At 44.0% G+C, this 12,678-nt stretch overlaps 1 long non-coding RNA gene across 1 annotated transcript; it reads left to right on the top strand.

Annotated features, from left to right (window-relative positions):
• The first annotated feature begins 8,451 nt into the window (after window positions 1–8,451).
• LOC141026442 (uncharacterized) lies at window positions 8,452–12,140 on the top strand. Its single transcript, XR_012188584.1, has 6 exons — window positions 8,452–8,765; window positions 10,406–10,649; window positions 10,753–10,830; window positions 11,374–11,627; window positions 11,713–11,792; window positions 11,888–12,140. It is a non-coding gene; the product is annotated as an uncharacterized lncRNA (long non-coding RNA).
• Window positions 12,141–12,678: the final 538 nt, after the last annotated feature.

Raw genomic sequence — 12,678 nt, 5'->3', positions numbered from 1 at the left:
CATAGATGGATCTTGGTGATGCGTAGGAAATTTTAAAATTCTGCTACGATCCCCAACAGTGGCATCATGAGCCAGGCCTATGCGTAGTTACTATGCACGAGTAGAACACAAAGCAGTTGTGGGCGTAGATGTTGCCAATTCTTCTTGCCGCTACTAGTCTTATCTTCTTTCAGCGGTATTGTGGGATGAAGCGGCCCGGACCGACCTTACACGTACGCTTACGTGAGACAGGTTCCACCGACTGACATGAACTAGTTGCATAAGGTGGCCAGCGGGTGTCTGTCTCTCCCACTTTAGTCGGAACGGATTCGATGAAAAGGGTCCTTATGAAGGGTAAATAGAAATTGGCATATCACGTTGTGGTTTTACGTAGGTAAGAAACGTTCTTGCTAGAAACCTATACAAGCCACGTAAAAAAAAACTTGCAACAACAATTAGAGGACGTCTAACTTGTTTTTGCAGCATGTGCTATGTGATGTGATATGGCCAAAAGATGTGATGAATGATATATGTGATGTATGAGATTGATCATATTCTTGTAATAGGAATCACGACTTGCATGTCCATGAGTATGACAACCGGCAGGAGCCATAGGAGTTGTCTTTATTTTTTGTATGACCTGCGTGTCATTGAATAACGCCATGTAAATTACTTTACTTTGTTGCTAAACGCGTTCGCCATAGAAGTAGAAGTAATCGTTGGCGTGACAACTTCATGAAGACACAATGATGGAGATCATGGTGTCATGCCGGTGACGAAGATGATCATGGTGCCCCGAAGATGGAGATCAAAGGAGCAAAATGATATTGGCCATATCATGTCACTATTTGATTGCATGTGATGTTTATCATGTTTTGCATCTTATTTGCTTAGAACGACGGTAGTAAGTAAGATGATCCCTTATAATAATTTCAAGAAAGTGTTCCCCCCTAACTGTGCACCGTTGCGAAGGTTCGTTGTTTCAAAGCACCACGTGATGATCGGGTGTGATAGATTCTAACGTTCGCATACAACGGGTGTTGACGAGCCTAGCATGTACAGACATGGCCTCAGAACACACGCAATACACTTAGGTTGACTTGACGAGCCTAGCATGTACAGACATGACCTCGGAACATGGAGGACCGAAAGGTCGAGCATGAGTCGTATAGAAGATACGATCAACATGGAGATGTTCACCGATCTTAACTAGTCCGTCTCACGTGATGCTTGGACACGGCCTAGTTAACTCGGATCATGTTTCACTTAGATGACTAGAGGGATGTCTATCTGAGTGGGAGTTCATTGAGTAATTTGATTAGATGAACTTAATTATCATGAACTTAGTTTAAAATCTTTACAATATGTCTTGTAGATCAAATGGCCCACGTTGTCCACAACTTCAACGCGTTCCTAGAGAAAACCAAGCTGAAAGATGATGGCAGCAACTATACGGACTGGGTCCGGAACATGAGGATCATCCTCATAGCTGCCAAGAAAGATTATGTCCTAGAAGCACCGCTAGGTGAAGCACCAATCCCAGAGAACCAAGACGTTATGAACGCTTGGCAATCACGTGCTGATGATTACTCCCTCGTTCAGTGCGGCATGCTTTACAGCTTAGAACCGGGTCTCCAAAAGCGTTTTGAGAAACATGGAGCATATGAGATGTTCGAAGAGCTGAAAATGGTTTTCCAACCTCATGCCTGGGTCGAGAGATATGAAGTCTCCGACAAGTTCTTCAGCTGTAAAATGGAGGAAAATAGTTCTGTTAGTGAGCACATACTCAAAATGTCTGGGTTACACAACCGCTTGTCTCAGCTGGGAGTTAATCTCCCGGATGACGCGGTCATTGATAGAATCCTTCAGTCGCTTTCACCAAGCTACAAGAGCTTTGTGATGAACTTCAATATGCAGGGGATGGAAAAGACCATTCCTGAGGTATATTCGATGCTGAAATCAGCGGAGGTGGAGATCAAAAAGGAACATCAAGTGTTGATGGTGAATAAAACCACTAGGTTCAAGAAAGGCAAGGGCAAGAAGAACTTCAAGAAGGACGGCAAGGGAGTTGCCGCGCCCGGTAAGCCAGTTACTGGGAAGAAGTCAAGGAATGGACCCAAGCCTGAGACTGAGTGCTTTTATTGCAAGGGAAGTGGTCACTGCAAGCGGAACTGCCCCAAATACTTAGCGGACAAGAAGGCCGGCAACACCAAAGGTATATGTGATATACATGTAATTGATGTGTACCTTACCAGTACTCGTAGTAGCTCCTGGGTATTTGATACCGGTGCGGTTGCTCATATTTGTAACTCAAAACAGGAACTGCGGAATAAGCGGAGACTGGCGAAGGACAAGGTGACGATGCGCGTCGGGAATGGTTCCATGGTCGATGTGATCGCCGTCGGCACGCTACCTCTGCATCTACCTACGGGATTAGTTTTAAACCTCAAATAATTGTTATTTAGTGCCAGCTTTGAGCATGAACATTGTATCTGGATCTCGTTTAATTCGAGATGGCTACTCATTTAAATCCGAGAATAATGGTTGTTCTATTTATATGAGAGATATGTTTTATGGTCATGCCCCGCTGGTCAATGGTTTATTCTTGATGAATCTCGAACGTGATGTTACACATATTCATAGTGTGAATAACAAAAGATGTAAAGTTGATAACGATAGTCCCACATACTTGTGGCACTGCCGCCTTGGTCACATTGGTGTCAAGCGCATGAAGAAGCTCCATGCAGATGGACTTTTGGAGTCTCATGATTACGAATCATTTGACACGTGCGAACCATGCCTCATGGGTAAGATGACCAAGACTCCGTTCTCCGGAACAATGGAGCGAGCAACCAACTTATTGGAAATCATACATACCGATGTGTGCGGTCCAATGAGTGTTGAGGATCGCGGAGGATATCATTATGTTCTCACTCTCACTGATGACTTAAGTAGATATGGGTATGTCTACCTAATGAAACACAAGTTTGAAACCTTTGAAAAGTTCAAGGAATTTCAGAGTGAGGTTGAGAAATCAACGTGACAGGAAAATAAAATTCTTACAATCAGATCGTGGTGGAGAATATTTAAGTCACGTATTTGGTACGCACTTAAGGAAATGTGGAATCGTTTCACAACTCACGCCTCCTGGAACACCTCAGCGAAATGGTGTGTCCGAACGTCGTAATCGCACTCTATTGGATATGGTGCGATCTATGATGTCTCTTACCGATCTACCGCTCTCATTTTGGGGCTATGCTTTAGAGACTGCCGCATTCACATTAAATAGGGCTCCGTCGAAATCCGTTGAGACGACACCGTATGAATTATGGTTTGGGAAGAAACCTAAGCTGTCGTTTCTAAAAGTTTGGGGATGCGATGCTTATGTCAAGAAACTTCAACCTGAAAAGCTCGAACCCAAGTCGGAAAAATGCGTCTTCATAGGATACCCTAAGGAAACCATTGGGTATACCTTCTACCTCAGATTCGAAGGCAAGATCTTTGTTGCCAAGAATGGGTCCTTTCTGGAGAAAGAGTTTCTCTCGAAAGAATTAAGTGGGAGGAAAGTGGAACTAGATGAGGTGATAGTCACCCCTTCCGAACCGGAAAGTAGCGCAGCGCGGGAAGATGTTCCTGTGGTGCCTACACCGACTGGGGAGGAAGTTAATGATGATGATCATGAAGCTTCGGATCAAGTTACTGCTGAACTTCGTAGGTCCACAAGGACACGTTCCGCACCAGAGTGGTACGGCAACCCTGTCCTGGAAATCATGTTGTTAGACAACGGTGAACCTTCGAACTATGAAGAAGCGATGGCGGGCCCAGATTCCGACAAATGGCTAGAAGCCATGAAATCCGAGATAGGATCCATGTATTAAAATGAAGTATGGACTTTGACTGACTTGCCCGATGATCGGCGAGCCATAGAAAATAAATGGATCTTTAAGAAGAAGACAGTCGCGGATCGTAATGTGACCATCTATAAGGCTCGACTTGTCGCTAAGGGTTATCGACAAGTTCAAGGGGTTGACTACGATGAGACTTTCTCACCCGTAGCAAAGCTGAAGTCCATCCGAATCATGTTAGCAATTGCCGCATACTATGATTATGAGATATGGCAGATGGACGTCAAAACGGCATTCCTTAACGGCTTTCTTAAGGAAGAATTGTATATGATGCAGCCGGAAGGTTTTGTCGATCCTAAGAATGCTAACAAGGTATGCAAGCTCCAGCGCTCCATCTATGGACTGGTGCAAGCATCTCGGAGTTGGAACATTCGTTTTGATGAGATGATCAAAGCGTTTGGGTTTACACAGACTTATGGAGAAGCCTGTGTTTACAAGAAAGTGAGTGGGAGCTCTGTAGCATTTCTCTTATTATATGTGGATGACATACTATTGATGGGAAATGATATAGAATTCTTGGAAAGTATAAAGGCCTACTTGAATAAGTGTTTTTCAATGAAGGACATTGGAGAAGCTGCTTATATATTAGGCATCAAGACGCCTCATTGGTCTTTCACAGAGTACGTGCCTTGACAAGATATTGAAGAAGTTCAATATGGATCAGTCCAAGAAGGGGTTCTTGCCTGTATTGCAAGGTGTGCAATTGAGCATGGCTCAATGCCCGACCACGGCAGAAGATAGAGAAAAGATGAGTGTCATCCCCTATCCCTCGGCCATAGGGTCTATTATGTATGCCATGCTGTGTACCAGACCAGATGTAAACCTTGCCGTAAGTTTGGTAGGAAGGTACCAAAGTAATCCCGGCATGGAACACTGGACAGCGGTCAAGAATATCTTGAAGTACCTGAAGAGGACTAAGGATATGTTTCTCATTTATGGAGGTGACGAAGAGCTCGTCGTAAAGGGTTACGTCGACGCTAGCTTCGACACAGATGTGGATGACTCGAAGTCACAAACCGGATACGTGTATATTTTGAATGGAGGAGCAGTAAGCTGGTGCAGTTGCAAGCAAAGCGTCGTGGCGGGATCTACATGTGAAGCGGAGTACATGGCAGCCTCAGAGGCAGCGCAAGAAGCAATCTGGATGAAGGAGTTCATTACCGACCTAGGGGTGATTCCCAATGCGTCAGGCCCGATGACTCTCTTCTGTGACAACACTGGAGCTATTGCCCTTGCGAAGGAGCCCAGGTTTCACAGGAAGACCAGGCATATCAAGCGTCGCTTCAACTCCATTCGTGAAAGTGTTCAAAATGGAGACATAGATATTTGTAAAGTACATACGGACCTGAATATAGCAGATCCGTTGACTAAACCTCTCCCTAGAGCAAAACATGATCAACACCAGAACGCTATGGGTGTTCGATTCATCACAATGTAACTAGATTATTGACTCTAGTGCAAGTGGGAGACTGTTGGAAATATGCCCTAGAAGCAATAATAAATGGTTATTATTATATTTCTTTGTTGATGATAATTGTCTATTGTTCATGCTATAATTGTGTTATCCGGAAATCGTAATACATGTGTGAATACATAGACCACAACGTGTCCCTAGTAAGCCTCTAGTTGACTAGCTCGTTGATCAACAGATAGTCATGGTTTCCTGACTATGGACATTGGATGTCATTGATAACGGGATCACATCATTAGGAGAATGATGTGATGGACAAGACCCAATCCTAAGCATAGCTCAAAGATCGTGTAGTTCGTTTGCTAGAGCTTTTCCAATGTCAAGTATCTTTTCCTTAGAACATGAGATCGTGCAACTCCCGGATACCGTAGGAGTACTTTGGGTGTGCCAAACGTCACAACGTAACTGGGTGACTATAAAGGTACACTACGGGTATCTCCGAAAGTGTCTGTTGAGTTGGCACGGATCGAGACTGGGATTTGTCACTCCGTATGACGGAGAGGTATCTCTGGGCCCACTCGGTAATGCATCATCATAATGAGCTCAATGTGACTAAGGAGTTAGCCACGGGATCATGCATTACGGTACGAGTAAAGAGACTTGCCGGTAACGAGATTGAACAAGGTGTTGGGATACTGACGATCGAATCTCGGGCAAGTAACATACCGATTGACAAAGGGAATTGTATACGGGATTGATTGAATCCTCGACATCGTGGTTCATCCGATGAGATCATCGTGGAACATGTGGGAGCCAACATGGGTATCCAGATCCCGCTGTTGGTTATTGACCGGAGAGGCTTCTCGGTCATGTCTGCATGTCTCCCGAACCCGTAGGGTCTACACACTTAAGGTTCGGTGACGCTAGGGTTGTAGAGATATTACTATGCGGAAACCCGAAAGTTGCTCGGAGTCCCGGATGAGATCCCGGACGTCACGAGGAGTTCCGGAATGGTCCGGAGGTGAAGAATTATATATAGGAAGTCCAGTTTCGGCCACCGGGAAAGTTTCGGGGGTTATCGGTATTGTACCGGGACCACCGGAAGGGTCCCGGGGGTCCACCGGGTGGGGCCACCTATCCCAGAGGGCCCCATGGGCTGAAGTGGGAAGGGAACCAGCCCTTAGTGGGCTGGGGCGCCCCCCCTTGGGCCTCCCCCTGCGCCTAGGGTTGGAAACCCTAGGGGTGGGGGCGCCCCACTAGGCATGGGGGAAGCCACCCCCCTTCCCCCTTGGCCGCCCCCCGCCCCATGCAGATGGGTTCCAGGGCCGGCGCCCCCCCTCCAAGGGGCCTATAAATAGTGGGGGGGAGGGAGGATAGCAGCACCACAGCCCCTGGCGCCTCCCTCTCCCCCTGCAACACCTCTCCCTCTCGCAGAAGCTTGGCGAAGCCCTGCCGAGATCCCGCTACTTCCACCACCACGCCTTCGTGTTGCTGGATCTCCATCAACCTCTCCTTCCCCCTTGCTGGATCAAGAAGGAGGAGACGTCGCTGCTTCGTACGTGTGTTGAACGCGGAGGTGCCGTCCGTTCGGCACTCGGTCATCGGTGATTTGGATCACGGCGAGTACGACTCCATCAACCCCGTTCATTGGAACGCTTCCGCTCGCGATCTACAAGGGTATGTAGATGCACTCCTTTCCCCTCGTTGCTAGTATACTCCATAGATGGATCTTGGTGATGCGTAGGAAATTTTAAAATTCTGCTAGGATCCCCAACAGCGGAAGCCTGTGCCCTCGACCGATCCAAGACCCAGACATCATCCAAGAAAGCAAAAAGAATGTTGGAGAGAGCATGTCGAAGGTGTAAGCCTTGAGAGACTATCTGCTGAACATAGCGGAGCATGTGCTTGATTTCAAATCGGTGCAATCACAAGGTGAGTGGAGGTACTAAAAGACAGGATTAACCGCAGAGGAGCATCGGCCACCACTGGTTCGACAACATCACCGAGGGCAAGGACAGTCAGGGAGCCCTGCCAGATTAGGGAGGTAGCAAGGACACCCCCCTCCCCCCCCATTGGTGAAGAAGGCATGCGGCGGCAAGCATGCCAGTGGTGGAGGATGGCGTGTACCTATATATTTATAAGCCCACAGATCCAATGCTTTGTAGCCTAGATGGACTTCTGATCTCCCACCTAGTAGTATGAATTAACGAGCTTTAGTGTAGATTCCAATCGGTCCCTTGGATAACCTTTGTAATACTCTTCTCATTTATTTATTTTCTAATTTTCTAAAACGAACTACTCCCTCTGATCCATATTATTTATCGTTCAAACAGATGTATCTAGACATATTTTAGTGGTAGATGCATCCGTTTAAGAGACAAGTAATATGGATCGGAAGGAGTATCTAATAATCCCCGAACCGAACATACCTAATAGGCAGGTTGCCACACTGCTAGTGAGCCCAACCGACGCTCACCTTGTCCCAAACTCCTCTATGGCTCGAATTTGCTCCCATGCTGCTCGAAGGCGTTGCCGTAAGCCAGAGCTCCTCCGCGGCTTGACACCGCTCTTCCCAGCCGGAGCTCCCAGCCGCCACAACTCCAGAACAGAGCACCAGTGCTAGACGCAAAATCGCTGTGAATAGCGGACGGGAGGCCCATCCCTGGTACATTACTTACCGGTGTTGGGTGGCTTTGGCTGCCCACCGCCGGTGAATCTCCTCAAAATTATTCCCTCCATACACAAATATAAGTCATTTTAGATATTTCATTATGAAGTGCATATGTACTTAAGTGAGTGAACAAATATACTAAAATGCATCTACATGCATCTGAACGAGAGTAGAGTTTGAACGTCTTATACTATATTTTTCATGGAGGGAATATACTATTTATTCTCGATCAAACAGATATTAGGGGCTTGTATTACCATTTGTTTTAATTATTTTAAAAATACTAAAAAAATTGTGCACGCAAACTATTTTTTGCTTTATCAAATTGGGGTTCCTATTTTTTTTGTTCACCGCCTAGGGCTTCCAGCGTTTCTGCTGGATTATTTTCGCTCCAAGTAATCCTTCCGCGTATTTTCCCCACCCCACGCCGCCATCTCCCCACCTCCGGATCGGTTCCAATCTACGCCGGCACCTGCCCATCCTGTGCGCCGCCCATTCCCACATACGGCGTGGATGCAGCCTCACCCAAGTGCTAACCTCCGCCACGAGCTCCGGCCTCCGCCGGTGACTTCCTTTTCTCCTCCGCCAACGATCTTGCCAGTTGGAGCCCCGTCGGCTTGCGACTTCCTCGCCGTCGACAAGCCGCGCTCCTCACGGACGTCATCGTCACCGTCACCAAGTTGCATCCATGCCGAGGTCATCCTCTGCCAGAAGCTCCGCCGCGTGTTGTGTCGCTAAACCGTCCACAGGCAGCTCTCGGCACCGTCCAATATCTTCAGACGTCCGCCCTGTCAAGCAGGTGATTCCTTGAATCCTATCTCCTCTATAATTTTAGCATTAAATCGGTGAAAGTAGCCTCCTTCATTTAGGGCATGTTCGGTTCTTGGGGTTTGATTCCCCGAATCAACACCTACGGTTTCAGATTAACCCCTCCTGCGACTCTATTCCCCATGGGGTTTCAGTTTCCAATCCTTGTATAATCTTCCCATTCACCAGGCTGTTCGGTTACAGAAGGGATCAAAGGTGGATTGGCAGTGACATTGCTAAATGGTAATCATGCATGACTAGTAATTTGACAGTGACACACTAGTAATGTGTTATGTGACAGTGAGATGGCATTTTTTCTGCACAAGAAACTACTGAACTAAATGGTCAACAAGTTGCAGTCAGATGAAAAGCTAGTATATAGCCAAGAGCCACACACATTGCAGAGATATTATGGTTTTAGTTAACTTGTACAACAAAATAAGCAATTTGTACATCCATATTTTCACCCAACACGTTTTGTTTCTGTGATCCTCTCACAACTGAAATAGATGGTAGTAAACCCTAAACATAGTTCAAGCAACAGGTGCACGCAGACATGCCGACCACTCCGGCGAACCATTTTTTCACTATACAACAAATTCAATCATACAACCTCAGTACCTCTAACCCTGATATATACTGTAATCACTGGCGGAGCTACGGCAAGGCCAAGCTGGCCCTGGCCCGCCCAGGATTAGAGGGAAAAATATATTCTAAGAAGCCTAGTCTCGCATAGCACGCAGCAGACCCTATATAGAGCAACAATGAAGATACAGAGCAAGCATGCAGCACTACAGCAGCCTCGTGTAGCACTCATTCCTCGAAAAGAAAAATCACGTGGCTGTGGCCTGTGGAGCTCTTTTTGTCCGGCCTCGCCTCAAATTGTAGCAGTCTGTAATAATCCCGAAATTCCTTTACTGTACGCACCTTATCCTTTTACTATATCTAGACCCTTCTCTGTATAATTGTGTTTTCAAACACCTAGATCATATCTGAAAGACTGATGGGTATTTATAATAGCCAAAGACCCTTAACTGGTCATTAAGAAAACTGAATTTGTTGTGGAACATATAAAATAAGCCATTTGGCTTGAACCTACAAAGAGACGACAATCCCTGATTGTTAGTACTATTAGCTAAGAAAACAAAAGGTCAAATTTCTTTTGTTTTTTATTGCGTAGTATAGGTAATGTTGGAGAAATGGAGACATTCTATGTGGTCGCTCTACATTCCTTGCATGCTAGTAAGAACATGACTCAAGCTGTATGTATGCAGTTTTCTGCCACTTACAGTTATTTTCCTATTCCATCTCACATGGTTTAGTTGTTTATATAGATAATGCAGTGCAATGCATGACCTTGACATATGCTTATATACACACTTTCCCTTCATTATCTTGTCAATTAATTTATGATTTTATCATTGTTTTGGCCAAGATATAATATCAAGTATAATGTAAAAGACTACAAATGAGCTGAGTACGATGCATTTGTTCATGAAGCAAAAATTCTCTGGACAGAAATGGAGAAATAATATTGTAGCCGTGGGAAGTGATGAAGTTGGTATATCAACATCTCTTTCTCCGAAGATAAAGTGTGGGTATTAATATATTATTATCGTGTTCTTGTTTCAGGTTTAGCAGAAGAGTTGTTGGCAGTAACCTACCACATGTAGAAGCGCCTGACAATGTGGATGCTCCACAGAATGTTATGCAGCTGATGCAATAGTTTCTTCACTAGTAAGTTAGCGCTAGTTTTTTCTAATACTTAAAAACAATTGTTCATCATAAGTTGCAGGAATTGCATCCTAGCAATTGTGCGAGAACCAAAGAGGGTTACACCAGATCGTCTTTACGACATGAACACATCATTGCTAAGGTATCAAACAATGTCTGCTTGTACATAAATTTCTGCTTCGTTGTTAAACAATGCCTTTATTTTGTACAAGTTTACTTACAACCGAAAGGAACCTCAACTGTAGAGGCACGCATTGAAAAGTTTGATAGGGCTAATCAAGGTGCAGAATCAACCATACCAAGACGAGCAGTTCACTAGCCAGGTATACTCAAACCACATATCAGAAGAAACGTAGTGTCCTGTTTAGTACAAGTAGGGTATTTTGCCTGCTGCTGTTTTTTTACAAGCAACATGATATCATCATGGAAATAATTATTTCCAAGATTTTGGTAATACATGTGCTAATACTATTTATTTTCAAAGAACTGCTAATACTAGTTTCACAAAATAATAAATGGTACTCATGAACTAGTAGCAGCAGTAGTAGCAAGTGACCCTAATGCAACAAAATGAGATAATCATGGAAATCTGTAGTACATGATAAGATGAGTTCGCCTCTTTGTCATGGTAATAATATCACTGATGAGGACTATGTAAAATCCTGGAGCTGACAAAGAAAAGAGTTCAGTTTAGAAGTGTATATGGTACAACTAGGAACCAAATAGAATCAATATGTACATAATAAGGTTGACGATTTAGTGCATTTGTTATACATGATAAAGGCCTGTCAATTATATTCCCTGATTAATGTGTCCATTCATGCATATTCTTACTGAAATTAGTGCGATTTTTCTTGAAATAATAGGGAAAAGATTGAAGTAATTGTTTTCTAAGATCTCGACAAACACAAGTGAAGTCATGGCCAGAGGAACTTTAGTGAATAAACATATCACATATGTGGTTTGAGGAAGCATGCTTGGAGAGCAATATGTTGGTGTTTCTGTTCATCACAGCATTTCAAATCTTGACGATGAGAGACTTATTAGATTGTATGAAAAGTATCCAATCCAGATAGTAAGGGATACTATTGATTATGTTATTGCTTGGCCTCAATCACATGTAAGTCCACTTCCATACAAGCATCGGGTATGCTCCAATGTCCATTAAGTTATATAATTTATGAAGAATCTTTGTAAATTTTTAGGTCAAAAATACCCGAGCCAATCGCTCCAACAACACTACAAAAACATTCCTACTCCAACACAACCAGAAAACACTAGTATGGTACATCTCTTACAATTCATCAAAGAACATTTCATTGTGCACTAGTCCAAAAGCTTATGTTCATGTAAACTTTTCTTTGTTTCCTTTCTTTTCAGGAAAGCTAAGGCTTTAGAGCACTGCATTGCAGGATCCAGGAGCAGCTGCAGATGGATTAATTTTTAAATGAACAAATATAATGAATTATGTATAGATTTTAGCTTCATAGGAAAACTTGGTTCTAGTTTGTAGGATATTTCTTATTTATTTGTATCTTTCATATGAATGTCTGATTTGATTCAGTTGTGAACTCCGCACACTTTTAATACATGTATTTGTTCGTACTAATTAGTCCACTGGATTTTCTAGTGAGGATGCCTGTGCGAATGGAATTGGTGATGTGAAGCAAGGTTTTCATATAATGACATTTGATAAAGTAATCGAATTAGAAATGATGAAATATAAAGTAAAAATAAACCAACTATTATTTAATGTAAAATAATTCATAGCTACAGAAAAACTTATGTATATTTAGAAACGAATACAACGTCTCTACATAGCGTGTATAAGCATCGGGTCCATGATGAAACCTCTACTCCCGTGGAGACGTGCTTTGAGCGTGTCTAACTAACGTCTCGACATGTATAGTGACGACTTTAACGTCTCAATAAAACGTCCCATGTCTTGTATACATGCTTAGCAAGCGTGTCTACCGGTTTTGAGACGGTCCATGGGAAGACGCTCCAAGGACGCTTTACCAAATCGACTCTACAGTTGCCTAGGGATGAAATACCAAGTCTCTAGCGATGGAATTTGACGTCTCTACATGCAGATTTTCTTGTAGTGCGCACAACACAGCATAGTGGCCAAGTGGTGACCTCATCCGGTTTACCAAATTCTCCAGTTCGCA

This window comes from Aegilops tauschii, chromosome 7 (assembly GCF_002575655.3).
Source record: "Aegilops tauschii subsp. strangulata cultivar AL8/78 chromosome 7, Aet v6.0, whole genome shotgun sequence".
In the NCBI taxonomy this organism is placed as follows: domain Eukaryota; kingdom Viridiplantae; phylum Streptophyta; class Magnoliopsida; order Poales; family Poaceae; genus Aegilops; species Aegilops tauschii.
Note: the sequence above shows the minus strand (reverse complement) of the source record. Positions and strands in the feature narration are given on the sequence as shown.